The sequence below is a fragment of the Hyperolius riggenbachi genome, chromosome 3 (genome assembly GCF_040937935.1).
Source record: "Hyperolius riggenbachi isolate aHypRig1 chromosome 3, aHypRig1.pri, whole genome shotgun sequence".
In the NCBI taxonomy this organism is placed as follows: Eukaryota; Metazoa; Chordata; class Amphibia; order Anura; family Hyperoliidae; genus Hyperolius; species Hyperolius riggenbachi.
Genome location: NC_090648.1, coordinates 381689340 through 381707452, shown reverse-complemented (window position 1 = coordinate 381707452; position 18113 = coordinate 381689340). Strand labels below are relative to the sequence as shown.

Sequence of the window (18113 nt, the reverse complement as noted above, 5' to 3'; positions counted from 1 at the left end):
GGCAGAGAGAGGGACCCGCGGCAGGGACAGACCGGCGTGACCAGCTGGAGCGGCGGATTATTGCGGCAATTCGTTGGTAAGCACCGTTTTACTGTACCAGCAGTCTCTGGTCCTTAAAAGGGCCACTTAAGCCAGGAATAAAAAAATAAAAAATCAGTTTTACTTGCCTGGGGCTTCTACCAGCCCCCTGCAGCCGCCCTGTGCCCTTGCAGTCACTCATGGAGCCTCCAGTCCCCCGCTGCCAGCTAGTTTTGTTTTCGCTGACAGGCCCTGACAGGGAGTCGGCAGGTTTTCTGCGCAGGCCTGGCCACGTGTATCCTTCTTCATGTTCCTGTCCTCAATAGCGTCCTGCACAGACGCAGGACGGTATTGCAGACAAGAACACAAACAAAAATATGCATGGCCAGGCCTGTCAGCGAAAACGAAACTAACTGGCGGCGGGGACGAGAGGCTCAGTGAGTGACTGCGAGGGCACGGGACGGCTAGAGGGGGCTTGTAGAATCACCAGGAAAGTAAAACAGATTTTTTTTTTATTCCTGGCTTAAGTGTCCCTTTAAGGGGGCAGAGACTGCTGGTATGGAAGTAGTTAATAATCATGTTAAAGTGGGGTGGGGGTGTCAAAATCAATCATGTAAGGGGCCAAAATCAAACAGTCTAAATCGTGGGCCAAATGGTTTAACAACATTTATTGAACAGTCACAAACTAAGCGGTGGAAACAGAGACCATGGGGGCCCACTCTTACCCGTTTTGCAGAGAAGCAAGTTTAATGGTTACTTGCTCCAGTGCTGCTTCGGGTCTCCTCTGATGTTCCCGACAGCATGCTCTATGCTGCATATCTCTGGTTCCAAATGCATGTCACATGACAGTGAGAAAGAGGTATGGAAACAGTGTGTGCAACTGCCAGCAAGAACAGAGGAGACACGAAGCATCGCTGTAGCAGGTAAATATTACATTGCTCCACTGCCCAGTCATAATTTTGCTGGGGTGGTCCATTTGGTTGTTGCTGCACCCTAACTTATCCTGACAATTTTTTAACCAAAAACACTGTCCCTGGTCTGCTTCTTTGGATGGGAAGGCAGCCTGCTGTAATTTTACAGTTTACAACAATGCACATTTGAAGCTCTGGAGGGCCACATAAAATGACAAGAAGGGCAGCATTCTCAAGTTTGACGCCTGTGTGTTAAAGTGTACCTGTCTTCACAAAAATAACCTTGCAAAATAATTGTATTTCCTGTTTCTTAGTGGTTATGCTCCTCTCCCAGTGATGGTGGTCACACATGAATAGCTCTTAAAGTGGGATTTTCAGCCATAAAATCAAATTCCATTTACTCACTGCTCTGTTTTTATTATGCAGTCTACAACTAAAACCTTCATTGCAAGCATGCCAATAAAATCATAAATGTCTCTGCTGTAATAAATCTTATCTCAGTCAGCGTGGCTGTATTTGGTACATTGCTGATGAGAGGGAAGCTTGTTATCTCCGCTCCCACATTCCTGCTCCTTACTGATTGGCTGAGGGCAGTTTAGTGTGAAGCTGGTGAAATACGATCTATGCTGTGCTCACGTGTTTACAAAGCAAGCTAGATATGACAGTGCAGATTCTAAAAGAGTACACACGCCTGATTCCTTCAAACAAGCGGGGCGGTCGTTCTGTCGACAGTTTCCCTGTGTGTACCGTCATATTTGAGCTTCAAGTTGAGAATGTGTTTGCATATATAAGGAACGTAAATAGCAGGGATGCGGCTTAATTTAAATGCTGCTACTGTTTTTACCCGTGACTTGGATCTGTCTGAATAGGAACAAGTAAAACTGCCTTAAGCCCGACTCTGCCTATGCAAACTGTACCATTGTATGTTAAAAACACGTGATTGTAAAGCCATTGCATAACAATGCACATGAAGTAGTTGATATCTACATAATGAGTCTCCGTACAGGATAACGTGAATGGCATGACAACGGAGATAGGGGCGGAGCTAAGGAGGATACAAAGGACGGGACAGGAATAGGCATAGACACACCCTGATGAAACGTCCAATGAGGACGTGAAACGCGTCGGTGGGCGGAGCTAACGCGTATGCGTGTGACGCAGCAATCCCTCCCACACGTGATCAATGGGATCCCGGGCTGGCGTCTTGCATCTCGCCGGAACACAGCGCTGTGTGAAGGCCGTTTGCTGACCCCAGCGCAAGTCAAGCAGGACTGAGTGGCCACCTAACTAGGACCCGGGATACACCGAGGACCAGTTGTAGACGAGTGGAGGGGTGAGACCAACCAATGCTGCCAGGCTATATGCGGCGGCAGATGAACTGTGCATAACGAATGGAGCTTTATCTTGCTGGATCTATAGTGCATCAGTAACCATTGTTTTGACACAGGGGGCCCCCCTATATCTGTACTAGCTTTGGCACAAGTGTGGAAGGAGGGAGTATGCGCGGATGAGTGTGATGGTGGCGTAGTATATTTCCTGGCCTGGAGAAGCTATACCTACTATAAGAGCATCACTATATAGAGTCTACATGCATATATGTAATGATCGGTGTAACACAGAGAGGGTCTGATTACCGGTGATCTGCAGTATCACCGAGCATACAGATATATAGCCGATTATTGATGATCTGCAGTATCACCGATAATCAGATATATCTTCTAACCTCTGGACACCTGAGAGATGAGAGGGTTTGGTGCAACAGTAATACTTTGAGGAAAGCACCTGTAAGATAGGTGCTAGACAGTAAGAGCAACTGCTCTGGATCAGATTCCTTCCACAGGTCTGATGCTCCCCAAGGGGTGGAGCCAGGCTGAGAGAGTAGGAAGGACAGAACGTGAGTGAAACCAATGGGCAGTGTCACTAACAGATCTGTGAACTATCTCTTAACAGGAGAGATAGTTCTCAAGGTCGGACAGGACAGGTCGTAAACACACGGACATATACAGTACAGAGACAGGAGACAGATGCAGAATCCTGGGACTAGCAGAGTTTGGCAACAAGGTATCAGAGAGAGACAAAGGTACAGAATCAGAGATCAGAAGAATGGTCAGGAAGGCAGAAGGTCATAACAGATAATCAACAATGCCTAAGCTTGAGTGTGAGCTCCTAGATTCTCACACTCCAGGAACTGGACTAGATAATAACAACAATAATACAGATGGTACAGAATTCCTAGACTAAGGTGTGAGTTCCTTGGCCATCAACACCTTGGAAACTGGTCTAGATAATAATACAGATAGTAACAGAAATCCTAGGTTAAGGTGTAAGCTCCGTGATCATCAACATCGACTAAACTGTCTAATAAACACAGATACTGACAAGGTCTGAGTGCTACCACGTAGTGATCGCAACGCCAGACACCAGATGAATGACCAGCACCCAGTATATATACACTAACGCTCTCCAGCGCCTCCCCCTAAGTGCTGGACCAATGACAGTTGCTGAAATTGTCAGCTGACCGGCTTGGTCAGCTGACCCCCTTCTGACTGCCATAAAGGCCCTGCCTCTCTGCGCACGCGCGCGTCCTCCTAAACCAGTGTGGACTATCAGTCCCAGCCACACCAGTCATGTGTTGTAATGTTTCTGCTGTGTTGGATGCGGAAACTGCCGCACCACTGTCCGTGCGTGCAGCGTTTTCTCCGCATTCCGCATTACTGAGAGGAGCAGGCCTATGCGTGCAACTTGCCGCATTGGACGCGGAATCCGCCGCCCTGTTTGAGCATGCGGCGGTTTCTCCGCGCTCCGACTGCGCGCCAGCTGCCATGTTGAACGCGGAGTCAGCCGCCTCACCCTGAGTATTAACGGCGGCTTTTCCGCGTTTCCTCACAATATAGCTGTGTATGCTCCGCAATTGGTGTTTTTAAATTGTTTGGGATTTATGTATTGATATCATGGGTATTTATGGGGGTTTTTTGTAGCTATGCAAATAATAAAGATGAATTTTGGTATGCTTTAGAAAGTTGTGTGACCCCAATCTATTTATTTTATTGTGTACCGTCTGTTGGCAGGCCGATGAGGCTGGTTTTGACTGATCCGCTCGGCGTTTAAAGGAATCATGCATGTGTACGTGCCTTAAAGAGACTCCGTAACAAAAATTACATCCTGTTTTTTATCATCCTACAAGTTCCAAAAGCTATTCTAATGTGTTCTGGCTTACTGCAGCACTTTGTACTATCACAGTCTCTGTAATAAATCAACTTATCTCTCTCTTGTCAGACTTGTCAGCCTGTGTCTGGAAGGCTGCCAAGTTCTTCAGTGTTGTGGTTCTGCTATGAACTCCCGCTTCCAGGCCCCTCTATGCACACTGCCTGTGTGTTATTTAGATTAGAGCAGCTTCTCTCTTCTCTCTTATCTTTTACAAGCTGGATAAATCGTCCTCTGAACTGGGTGGGCTTTCACATAGTGAGGAATTACAGACAAGGGCAAAGCTGTTTGCAGGAAGAAAAGAGCAGCCTGAAACTTCAGTGCATGAGAACAGGGGGAAAGAAACACATAAATGATCTCTTGAGATTCAAAAGGAAGGGTGTATACAGCCTGCTTGTGTATGGATGTATTTTCTATGTGTGGACATACTGTACATCAACCTACTTCCTGTTTTGGTGGCCATTTTGTTTGTTTATAAACAAACTTTTTAAAACTGTTTTTAACCACTTTTAATGCGGCGGGGAGCGGCGAAATTGTGACAGAGGGTAATAGGAGATGTCCCCTAACGCACTGGTATGTTTACTTTTGTGTGATTTTAACAATACAGATTCTCTTTAAAGAGACACTGAAGCGAAAAAAAATATATGATATAATGAATTGGTTGTGTACTATGAATAATTACTAGAAGATTAGCAGCAAAGAAAATATTCTCATATTTTTATTTTCAGGTATATAGTGTTTTTTCTAACATTGCATCACTCTATAATATGTGCAGATTACACAACACTCAGCATTCAAAAGGAGTCTTTCAGAGCAGTCTGTGAAGTAATGAACTCTCCTCTAGCAGAGGAAAAGTAAACAGTTCAATTACAGTTGAGATAATAAAAGTCAGATAACAGCCCTCTCCACAACTAAGTTAGTCGGAGAGCTTAATAGCTTTTTTGCATAGAGATAACAACTGGAGTTTCTCAACTCTTCCTGTACTGGAAACAATTACACTGATGTATCTGATCTTAATGTTTTTTTTCTTAGCTGTACTACACATACAAATCATAATATCATCATTTTTTTTTCGCTTCAGTGTCTCTTTAAGGGAGGAAATTACATCAGGATTGGCTTCATTCAGAGGCCATTAAGATGGAAAATATGCCTGAAACAGTTTTATTTACTGTATAAAATTCACTGAAATAAAAAATGTGGACAGTATAATGCATACTGTATGTTATGTAAGTAGAACAAGTATTTATCTACTTACCGGTATGTGTTGTTGTTTTTTCCCTGTGATAGTATGGCTGTCCCTGCTGCTTTAATGCAACTTAAATGAACTTTAAACAAAAAAAAAAGAATTTACGCCAATTGATGGTTAAATAATAATTTTCCGGCTTTTCCTTTCATAACAATGATCTCATTTCACTGAAAACAATCACAATCATTGATAAATGTTACAGTTTACACATTTATGCCATCGTTTTATCAAACGGATTTTCTTTAGGATCACAATTCTTAACAGATGTGGCCACCAGGTTCTAGCAACTGCATCTGTATAAAATATACAATGTACAACCAATTCTGATATACCGGTAGTAAACCTCTGATACAGTAAACTACTTTTTCTGGTCCCTTGGAGTTTACTATAAAGGGATTCTAGTGCAGTAAGAAAAAAATAAATAAATCTAATAAAATGTAAAGAACTTCAAAAAAAAAAAAAGAAAAAAAAAAAGGCACAGGTATATCTGTTCTGGATAGGCAATGGGGATGGATTTGATGTACGATTTGCTGTGGTCATCCACTACTGTATAGGAGGTATCCATTGGCGATTGTTGTAGCCCCTTGTATGCCACTATTGTCTTGTTTGTTATCCGTACAGTGTCCGGATGGGACTTTGTGTTCCACAACCGCAAAGGGGGACAAGGGATACCAGCAAGTTGAAAATGGACAAGTCGGCACAGGTTCTATTGTTAAGACTGGATCCGTTAACACCTCCATTTATCCACTTGTCTCCAATGTGGACCAATTTTATCTGTAGTGCATTGTTTTTTGCTGCTGCAATATCTGGTGGATTGTCTGTTGTGGTTCATCTGATATTAACCACTTAAGCTCAACTGGACGAGATTTCTCGTCCAGTTGGGCTGTGCGCACTCCCGCGGGTCGCGCGCGCTCCTGCGGGCCCCCCGTGCGCGCCCCCGCTGCTGGCCGCTAGCCCACCGATCAGTGAAAGGGATTATAAATCCCTTTCGCTGATCGGACCCCCCCGGAGAAAAGCCGACAGCGTCTCTTCAGACGCTGCGGCTTTTCTGAGCTCTGGGCTCCTTTCTTCTGCCTGGGAGCGAGATCGATCGCTCCCAGGACTTTTTGATTCTGGCCATCTTGTGGCCAAATAGCAAATTACACCCAAAAAAAAAAAAACAGTTTTAAAAATAAACAAATATATTAAAAAAAAACCCTGTTTACCTCCCACACCAAAAAATACCCACATACAAGTTTAAATTAAAAAAAATTTTTTTTTACAATAATAAAAAAAACAAAAAACAAACAAATAGTTACCTAAGGGTCTGAACTTTTTAAATATGCATGTCAAAGGAGTATATCAATATTATTTAATAAATTATGGGCTTCTAAACAGTGATGGACGCAAAACGGAAAAAATGCACCTTTATTTCCAAATAAAATATTGTCGCCATACAGTGTGATAGGGATATAATTTTAATGGTGAAATACCCGGGGCATATGGGCAAATACAATACATGAGTTTTAATTATGGAGGCATGTATTATTTTAAAACTATAATGGCTGAAAACTGAGAAATAATGAATTTTTTCCATTTTTTTCTTATTCTTCCTGTTAAAATGCATTTACAGTAAAGTGGCTCTTAGCAAAATGTACCACCCACAGAAAGCCTAATTGGTGGCGGAAAAAACAAGATATAGATCAATTAATTGTGATGAGTAGTGATAAAGTTATTGGCAAATGAATGGGGGGTGAAAGTTGCTCGGATGTAAAAAAAAATGTCAACCCTTCGGGCTTAAGTGGTTAAGCAGCAAGTGTTTTTAAAAGTACAATTTTTTTTTCTTTTCCCTCTAGTTTGTTTTGCAGCAGGCAATTAGCTAGGGGGAGGGACTAGCTGCAACAGGAGGTATTTGGTCAGCTTCAGGACTCAGTACTGAGCTTGCTCAGTCTGTGGCTTGCTCACTAAGTGGCTGCGACACAAGTGGCATAGGCGTTAAAAACAGGCGTTACAACACAGGCACAAAGAGAGTGGTGAGAGGAAGTAGGTAAGGACTAAAAAAAAAAAAAAAAAAAAAAAAAAAAAAATTTCAATCAATCAATGTGCTAGGCACGTTGTGGTGTAGTCTTTAAATTTTGAGGACTCCACCCCAACTTCACTCACTCCACCTCCACTCCTCCTCCCCCCTCCCGCCCCCTCTCCCCCCTTCTTCTCCCCTCACTCCCCAACTTTACTTACTCTCCCTTTCCTCCTCCCCAGCTACACTCAATCTCCCGTTTCATCTTTTACCGCCACAGTTTACTTTAAATAATTTTTCCCCACACAAAAGTCATCATGTTGGACTATGCTGTACAGTGTACATCCTGCAACATGTATGCATGCCTTGATCAGTGGATTGAGGGTGTTTACTGTTGCCCTGGGTGTGTGCGTGTTGCTCAGTTAGAGGCGGAAGTCGCAGAGCTAAATAAGCATCTCGCAACACTAAGAAGCATACACAACATGGAGAAGAGCTTGGATCTCACGATCCAGACACTGGATGGAACCGTTGAAGATGAGGAGGGTGGAGTACAGCTGGACCAAGAAGCAGAGGCAGCCGCTAGTTGGGTCACAGTTAGAAGGGGTAGGGGAAAAAGGGGCAGGGAGGCTAGTCCCGAGTTGTCCCTCACTAATAAGTATGCTTGTTTGCGTAATATTGGGGAGGATGATTCAGGAGTAGCAATGCTGCAGCAGGATGTGCTCCTTAGCAACCAAGGGGCAGACTGCTGTAACGAGAAAGGGAATAGGAGTGCAGCTAAGGCTAGACAGGTACTGGTGGTAGGGGATTCAATTATTAGGCGCACAGATAGGGTAATCTGTCGAAGAAACCGCGAATGCCGTACAGTCTGTTGCCTCCCGGGTGCTCGGGTTTGGCATGTAGCGGAAAGAATTGACAGATTACTGGGTGGGGCTGGGGAAGACCCGGCTGTCATGGTACACATTGGCACCAATGACAAAGTTAGTGGGAGATGGAAGGTCCTCAAAAATGATTTTCAGGTACTTGGAGATAAACTTAAAGCAAGGACCTCCAAGGTGGTGTTTTCTGAAATACTGCCAGTGCCACGTGCTACATCTGAGAGACAGAGGGAGCTTAGGGAGTTAAATAAGTGGCTGAGAAATTGGTGTAGGAAGGAAGGGTTTGGGTTCCTGGAGAACTGGGCAGACTTTGCAGTCGGCTACAGGTTCTACAGCAGGGATGGGCTGCACCTTAATGGGGAGGGTGCAGCGGCATTGGGGGAGAAGATGGCTAAACGGTTGGAGGAGATTTTAACCTAGGATCTGGGGGGAGGCGGGAGGATAAAGTCTCAATACGTAGACAAGATGAGGTAAAAAGACAGTGGGAACCTATCATTATGGAGGGTGGAGAGGGGGGTGGGGACAGTGTAAAGATTACGGAGGTTGGTAAAAATTCAAGTAGCCCATTTCATGTAAACAAAATTGGTAAATGTGGTGGTAAAAATATAAAGTGCATGGTAACCAATGCTCCGAGCCTTGCAAATAAAATAGACGAACTAGAGTTCATTCTGAATGACAAAGGCTATAACATTGTGGGAATAACCGAGACATGGATGGATGAAAGCCATGACTGGATAGCTAATTTAAAAGGTTACAATGTGTTTAGGAGGGATAGAACAGGGAAAAAAGGTGGAGGGGTTTGTCTCTTTGTTAAGAATTCTCTTACAGCTGTCCTCAACGATGAGATGGAGGAAGATTGCGAAGATGTGGAGTCCGTTTGGGTAAATATTCATGGTGGAAATAAAAGTTGCCAATTGCTTATTGGGGTATGCTACAGGCCACCTCTTATTAATGAAGATGCAGAACTGCGATTACTACAGCAGATTGAAAAAGCTGCAGGTAAAAATGAGGTCATAATTATGGGCGACTTCAACTTTCCAGACATTGACTGGAGTATTGAGGCTACCCATTCTGTTAAAAGCAGCAGATTTCTGGCAGCACTACAGGACAATTACTTGACTCAAATGGTAACTGAACCAACTAGGGGGAATGCGTTACTGGATCTGATCATTTCTAATAGACCAGATAATGTATCAAATGTGCAGGTTCAAGAACATTTGGGAAATAGTGATCACAACATGATAACGTTTGATCTGGTGACTGATAGGCCACGGGGCAGCGGGACCACTAAAACTATGAATTTTAGAAAAGCAAAGTTCACTCAAATTAGGCAGGCACTAAGTTTGGTGAACTGGGATAATGTACTACAAGGGGAAGACACTGAAGGGAAATGGCAAGCTTTTAAACTTATACTCAATCAATACTGTAGTATGTATATCCTATATGGAAACAAAATGTCTAGGAATAAAAAAAGGCCTCTATGGATGAATAGAAAGGTTAAAGATAAAATGAAGAGGAAAAAGAATGCCTATAAGGTCTTAAAACAGGAGGGGACCGAGGCCGCACTAAGCAATTATAAGGAGTGCAATAAAAATTGTAAAAAAGAAATTAGGCAGGCAAAGATTGAAGCTGAAAAACAAATCGCTAAGGATATCAAATCTAACCCAAAAAAGTTTTACAAGTACATTAACTCTAAAAAAAGAAAGGTTGACTGTATAGGACTCCTAAAGGATGAGGATGGAAACTCAATGGTGGATGACCAAGGTAAGGCAGAGTTATTAAATGCTTTCTTTGCTTCTGTCTTCACAAAAGAAACAGCACTGTTGCAAACTACAGAGGCGGAAGAGTCTCAATCTTCTAACTATAATCAGGGGCGTAGCAATAGGGGGTGCAGAGGTTGCGACCGCATCGGGGCCCTTGGGCCAGAGGGGCCCCGTAGGGCCCTCCCTGAACTGCAGTATTAGCTCTCTATTGGTCCTGTGCTCATAATAATCACTTTTATAGATACTTTGAATAGTGGTTATCATTAACAAACTGTCTCCCATCCACTTCTTGTACCTCTGACACTGTAGTTGCCATTGGCAAGTTTTGGCGCGCTGTATCAATTGTTATGTATAGAGTGCTTGGGGGGCCCCATGTAAAACTTGCATCGGGGCCCAAAGCTTCTAAGCTACGCCACTGACTATAATATTAAATACTTAACGCAGGAAGAAGTGAAGGCAAGACTAAATAAATTAAAAATAGACAAGGCACCTGGCCCGGATGGCATGCATCCTCGGGTCCTAAGGGAATTAAGTTCAGTTATAGATAAACCCCTTTATCTTATCTTTTGTGACTCTCTTGCAACTGGCAGAGTCCCAGTGGATTGGCGTACAGCCCACGTTTTCCCAATATTTAAGGAGGGCAAAAAATCTGATCCAGGAAATTATAGACCTGTAAGCTTAACATCAGTTGTATGCAAACTATTTGAGGGGTTACTAAGAGATACTATACATGACTTCATAGTAGAAAATAATCTTATTTCTCAGCATCAACATGGGTTTACTAAAGACAGGTCCTGTTTGACTAACATGCTCAGCTTTTATGAGGTAGTGAATGCTAATATGGATATTGGGAATGCTGTAGATGTGATATACATGGACTTTGCAAAGGCCTTCGACACTGTTCCCCACAAAAGTCTGGTGCAAAAGTTGAGGATGCAAGGACTGGGGAAGAGTCTGTGTTCATGGATAGGGAACTGGCTAATGGACAGAAAACAAAGAGTTGTGGTCAATGGATCGTACTCAAAATGGGAGACTGTTAGCAGTGGGGTCCCACAGGGGTCTGTTCTGGGTCCAGTGCTCTTCAATTTTTTTATTAATGACCTAGTAGATGCAGTAGTGAGCAATGTTGCTATTTTTGCAGATGATACAAAATTGTGCAGAATCATCAACTCTCAGGGCTCGTTTCCACTATCGCGAATCTGCATGCGTCCAACGCATGCAGATCCGCACATGTAATACAAGTGGATGGGCCTGTTTCCACTGTAGCGTTGTTGAGGTGCGTTTTTTTCAGCGTGAAAAAAACGCACAAAAGAGCCAACGATTTTGCCTGCGTCGGGAATCCGTGCGAATCGCCGCTAATGTATTTAATAGTAAAAACGCATGCGTTTGTTACATGCGTTTTTACCCGCGATTTCGCGTGCGATTTCGCACCTTTTTCAATTTTATTTAGCCCTGGCAGTGTCATGGTTAATTTCGCATGGCACCCTGCCATGCGAAATCGCATGCGAAATCGCGGGTAAAAACGCATGTGGAAACGCATCCGCATGCGTTTTTACAAGCGTCGGAATGCGGCCGAAATCGCGTCGCAACAGTGGGAACGAGCCCTCAGGAAGATAGTGTCATATTGCAACAGGATCTGGATAGGATGGCTATATGGGCACATACATGGCAGATGAAATTCAATGTTGACAAATGAAAGGTCATGCATTTTGGACGTACTAATGGTCTAGCACCATACAAAATAAATGGGATACAGTTGGGGACATCAAACTTGGAGAAGGACTTAGGAGTACTCATTGACAACAAGTTAAATAATCGTACTCAATGCCAAGCAGCTGCAGCTAAAGCTAACAAAATTTTGGGATGCATTAAAAGGGAAATAAAAACTCGAGATGCTAGCATAATATTGCCCCTGTTTAACTCTCTAGTAAGGCCACATCTGGAATATGGAATTCAGTTCTGGGCACCACATTACAAAAAAGATATTGCAGTTTTAGAGCAGGTGCAGAGACGAGCAACAAAATTGATGCGTGGGATGGAAGGTCTCACTTATCGAGAAAGGTTAGATAAACTGGGTTTATTTAGTCTAGAGAAAAGACGCCTTAGAGGGGATCTAATTAACATGTATAAATACATCAGAGGGCAATATAATACCTTGGCGGATGATCTTTTTGTCCCTAGGCCTTCTCAAAGGACTAGAGGACATGATCTGCGCATGGAGGAAAAACGTTTTAGCCATTTATTTAGGAAAGGGTTCTTTACAGTTAGAGTGATTAAGATGTGGAATGCATTGCCACAGGAAGTCGTTATGGCAAACTCTATACCTGCATTTAAAGGGGGCTTAGATGCTTTCCTTGCGTTGAAAGACATCCATGGCTACAATTGCTAGGTAATGCCTAATGATGTTGATCCAGGGATTTTATCTGATTGCCATCTGGAGTCGGGAAGGAATTTTTCCCTTTAGGCGCTAATTGGACCATGCCTTGTAAGGGTTTTTTCGCCTTCCTCTGGATCAACAGGGATATGTGAGGGAGCAGGCTGGTGTTGTACTTTATACTGGTTGAACTCGATGGACGTATGTCTTTTTTCAACCAAAATAACTATGTAACTATGTAACCTTTTCTTAAATAAAACTCCCGATACCGTGAGGATGCTTAGTTAGTAAAGTTTATTTTTGTCTTTCCTCGATACAAACTTATTTTAATAAGGGTTTGGTCTCTGAAAAGTACATAAAAACCAAAATACATTTAAAAAAAAAATAAAAAAAAAATCTGATTTTCTGCATGTACTTTTATTACCATTATTTTACATTCTGCTTAGAAAAATGCCTCTGAATACTGCAGGGATTAATGGCAAACATTATTTCAGCATTACTTATTTTTTGTGTGCATATAAAACACAATCATTCCATTGTGTACTAGCCGTAATTCTATCGAAACTGGAATATAGGAGCGTCAAAGTTTGCCGACAGCCAATAGACCAGTCCGGGTATTGAATATCAGTAGAAAAGGCCCTGTGTATTAAATCAGGTTCAACAAATCCAGATTTAGCAACTTTTGGAGCACTGCAGTGATTTTTTTTTTTTTATTCCCCCCCCCCCCCCCCCAAAAAAAATTAAAAAAAAAACCACTGTACAACTGATTACACAGAACACTGTTGCCAAGTTATTGATGAAGAATTTTAGCATACTGCTAGTTTTGGAAACGCTTCAGAAGCCCGTACATCAGACAACATATGGGCAGATCGACCAAGAGACAGATCTCTCTCTGATCGAATCGGATTAGAGAGAGATTTCTCTTGCCTGCCCATACACCACAGACAGATTCCTGATCGATTTCAGCATGAAATCTCTTGGGAATCAGCCTTGTGACGCCACACGTTGCCTCGCTGCCCCCACTGAGGTATACTTACTTGTCCATCGCTGGCTCCGGGCTGCCTCGCGTGGTTGCAGGCTATGGCCGCGTGTGACACAGGGCAGCGGATGAGGCATTACAAGGCTGACTCATTCTGAAATCGATCGAGAAAACTGGCCTGTGGTGTATGAGTAGACAAGAGATCTCTCCGATTAGAAAGATCTGTCTCTTGGTCGATCTGCCCATACATCGTCTGATGTATGAGCACCTTTAGCTAACCACAATCTGAAATGAAAATATTTAATAGCTTGCATTGCAGAAAAAAAAAACCCATGCGCCCATCCATACTAAAATTGATCAATGTAGTTAAATAGTTTAGGTATAATAGTTATAATGGAAGCACAGAAGGTGCTCAGATGATGCATGCGGTGAACATGTGCTGAAATAAAACATCTCTTTGGCCATACACCATACATAATGTTCGGTGTATGTAAGGAATACCTTCTCTTATACTTAGGGGAGGGGTCATACAATTTGTAGTTCTACTTCTGCCAGCAAATCTGGCATGGATTTGTACCCTGTCCATCCCCCTGCCCACCCAAAAAAAAATAAAAAATACATTGAAACTGCAGCGAATGCTTTCTACAACAACCAACAACTTCCATTTTGGCCTCTTTCACAGTAGGACGTTGTGTTTTGATGCGCTGTTAAAGTCGCACCGCAAATTACAACGCAACACCCCCAAAAAGTCGCAACGCAACTTAATGCCCCGTTATAGTCGCATACAGGCAATGAAAAGTATGCTCTTCAGTCATTACTGAGCATGTGCAAACAGTCCAAACGCAGCTAATAAAGTGTATAACGCACTGCATACAGCACTTTCTAATAACGCTACACATTACACACAAACGCAACGTGTGCACTGTGAATGTCACACAGACCAAATATTGCTGTGCGACTTTTTGGGGGCATTGCGTTGTAATTTACGGTGCGACTTTAACGTCGCATCAAAATTCAACGTCATACTGTGAAAGAGGCCTAAGTACAAAAAAAATGTCTCTCTGCACTAAGCATTCCCATCACCACTAACTATTTCACCAACCATTAAGCAAACCTCAGTATGGTCTCAGTGTAGCTAACTTGACTAGATGGTAAAAAAAACAAAAAAAAAACAAAAACAAAGACCTTAGAAAGGCAGGGCCACCTTGTGCTTCCTGGGTTAGCACACCCACAATTTCAGAGACAGATACCAAGCCCAGCACTGGATACTGCTGTGCAGGTCTGAAGGTGTTAAAGAGAAACTCCGACCAAGAATTGAACTTTATCCCAATCAGTAGCGGATACCCCCTTTTACATGAAAAATCTATTCCTATTTACAAACAGAGCATCAGGGGGTGCTGTATGACTGATATTGTGGTGAAACCCCTCCCACAAGAAACAAGAAAAGTACATACTCTTGGCAGTTTCCTGTCTGTGAACCTTGCTGCATTGTGGGAAATAGCCGTTTACAGCTGTTTTCAAATGCCAAAAAAACATGCAGCAGCTACATCACCTGCCAACAGTAAAAATGTTCACTGGAGTTCCTCTTTAAAGAGGAACTTCAGCCTAAACCAACATACTGTCATTAAGTTAAGTGAATTAAAATAGATAGGTAATATAATCTCTTACCCACCTTGTTTTAAAAGAACAGGCAAATGTTTGTGATTTCGTGGGGGCAGCCATCTTTTTCATGGGGGCAGCCATCTGTTTGGTTGAAAAGAGGTGACAGGGAGCATGAGACACAGTTCCAACTGTCCTGTGTGCTGATCACCCCTCCCAGTTGCTAGGCAACGTGAACAACATAGGAAATCCCATCATGCTTTGCACAGCATCAGGGAAAAACGCCTGGGCAGTTTTCTTTGATGGGGCGGAGCGTAAGCTTTTGTGCAGCTAAAAATAAGGCTTATGTAAGAGAAACAAAGTTCTGATGCTGTGAAACTGTTAAAGAAACACCAAGCCTTTTCAGTGCTGCTGAGTAGATTTTTAGTCTGGAGGTTCACTTTAAGTCACCAAATACCCAGCTGATATTTCTGGCAGTGACCTGCGCTCATCATCCCTATTCGGAAGCGCGCATTCCGTCCAAGACGTTTGCGGCAGGAAACCTCATTAGCCCACACAGGAAATTCCTTCCACTTCACGTCCTCAGATAGGAAATTTCCCCTCATGCAGAAGATTGGGCAAGGGGGAGAAGCCGTTCGCGCCCACGCTGTGCTCCTCCAGGGAAGCGTTTAACCCCTGCTATGCAAGCTATTCACAGCATAAGTGCTATTCTTCATTCCCAACTTCAGCAGTGTTTAAGAAAAATCACTTTTCTGCGAGTAAACACAGTTTAGAGAGAAAGAGTGGTTGTGGGTAACAGAAAGGTACATTAAGGAATGTGAAAAATTAGGAGCAGTGTGTGGTCATTCCTCTTCCTCAACAGGTCACGAATGAAGCGAGAGTTGTATGGAGACTGCCAGACTTATTTCCTTTTAAATAACACCAGTTGCCTTGTGGTCCTGTCCTGCTTATCTCTTTGACTGCAGCAGTGTCTGAATCAAACACCTGAAACAAGCATGCAGCTAATCTAGTCAGACTTCATTCAAGACAAGACACAGAACATTTACATTGGGTTCTTCTCCTGGCAGACTCATTGGGCCTATAGTGCAGCCACTATTGCATGCACTATAGGCAGTAGCAATTATAGGGAGTCTTGCGCAAGGTCTCCTCCCTGAATAGGTGCTAGCTTATTGAACAGGAAGAGCGAGATTCAAACCCTGGTCTCCTGTGTCAGAGGCAGAGCCCTTAACCATTACACTATCCAGCCACATTCAGAAACATCAGATCTGCATGCTTGTTCAGGGTCTAGGAATCAAGTAGTCACATGCCTGCAAATAAAATAATTAAAGTAGCCAGATTCCTCAAGATAAAGTTAATTAGCCAGGTGCTTCAAGATAAGAAAATTAAGTAACCAGGTATACCCTATACACAATTATGTAGCCATGTTACCCTGTATACAAGAATTAAGAAGGCATGTGCCCCTAGAAATCATCATTAGTTAGCCAGAGGTGTCCCCCAGTATTCTGTAGCCAGAAATGTCTTCTACCCCTCCCTCCCAGTACAGGCAGCAAGAATTACCTTGCAGTGCAGCGATGTACAAGGGACACTCGGATGTCCCTCAGATCGGCTGGCACTATAAGCCCTCTCATAGGCTGATGCCTATGAGAGGCAGAGAGGAGGACGGATTGCTGTCCTAGTCAATTCAGGATGTGGAAGGGGGGTGGTAAGGAGAGTGAGGAGGGAGGGAGGGAAAGTCAGACACTAAGCTGAATAATAATAATAATAAAAACATTTAAAGGATGGCAGGAGCGATCAGACACCTCCAAAAGAATGTCCTCTTAAAAGACAATAAAAAGAGGTTAGATTCATTTGTGTGCTTAGTTATATGGCTGTGCAGTAAGCTGACAAAGCTGCACAGCCCTGTGTTGTGAAAAATGGCCTGCGGTTGTAAGCCTGTGGTCCTGAAGTGGTTAAATATTCCCCTTGAAAATCAATAGGTGAATTTTGATTGGCTGTTGTAGGCACCATGCACCTTCCTGAATATTAATCCCAGTCACCCAGTGACTAACTGTGGAAAGTTTAAGAACCCAGCAATAAACCGTCTAAGAATGGCTGCAGTTTACATTTTCCCATTTAAAAGCAAAGGGGACGTATTTGGTGGTGTTATGGTAAGATTGGGGTAACAAGGGATATATTGTAGGTCGAAGTTATGAGTGAAGAGTGACTATAACACAGGTACATAATACCTAATAAATGTTATACAAGAATAAATGTGAAGCTGCGTTAATAGAAATGGATGTCTCGGAGATGAGAAAGTGTGCATCATTTTGTGTTATCTGTCCGTTACAACATCTTATCCTTGCTCTATTAATTAATTAAATGTATTTAATTTAAAAAACTAGGATGACAGCAACGCCCAGTAAAGGAGCATGGCGATAAAGCTATTCACACTGTGGGCAATATAAAGTGCGCAGAGTTTGAAAAAATGTGAAAAAATAAAAGCAATGGCTGAAATGTAATTGTCTGTTTTATGCTCCGCCCACTTTCCCAGAATTTTTAACCTCAGTTACAAAGTGACCAACTTTGCCAAATTTGGGGACTCTGGCTTTATTACTGCGAGAATGGCAGCCTTTTACATTTTCTCCATTGACGTGAATGGGTGAAATCGGATTGTCTGTGTGGTTCTGCCCAGATGTGTAGGGGAAATGTGAGGCCCCCAGAACAGATCTTCCCAGGCATCTGTATACCAAGATGAAATCAGCCAAGGCACTTTTGAGTTATGGCAGCGCGAGCGCACACACACACACACACACACACACACACACACACACACACACACACACACACACACACACACACACACACACACACACACACACACACACACACACCTTGGCTTAGTGACTGAAAATGTAGCTAAAAATTACACTTATGCATGTAGTCCCCAGAGGGAGAGGACTGCTTAATTAATGTAAAGTGATAATATCTCTGCTGCACTGTGTTGCTGAACGTTCTGGCTGCCATCCACACAACTATACCATGGAATTAGCATTGCCAAATGCAGCTTTTCCAGTCAGTGCTCCACCCACTGCAAATAGCTGAAAGGAGATGGGTGAAAGCACATCATAAGTAAACGGAGTTTGCAGAAGACAAATCCTCAGTTTGGCCC

At 43.1% G+C, this 18113-nt stretch overlaps 1 protein-coding gene across 4 annotated transcripts in view; it reads right to left on the bottom strand.

Annotated features, from left to right (window-relative positions):
• Nucleotides 1–18113, bottom strand: part of LOC137564049 (transcription factor ETV6-like) — a 169495-nt gene that overhangs the window by 41061 nt on the left and 110321 nt on the right. The window lies entirely within an intron of this gene.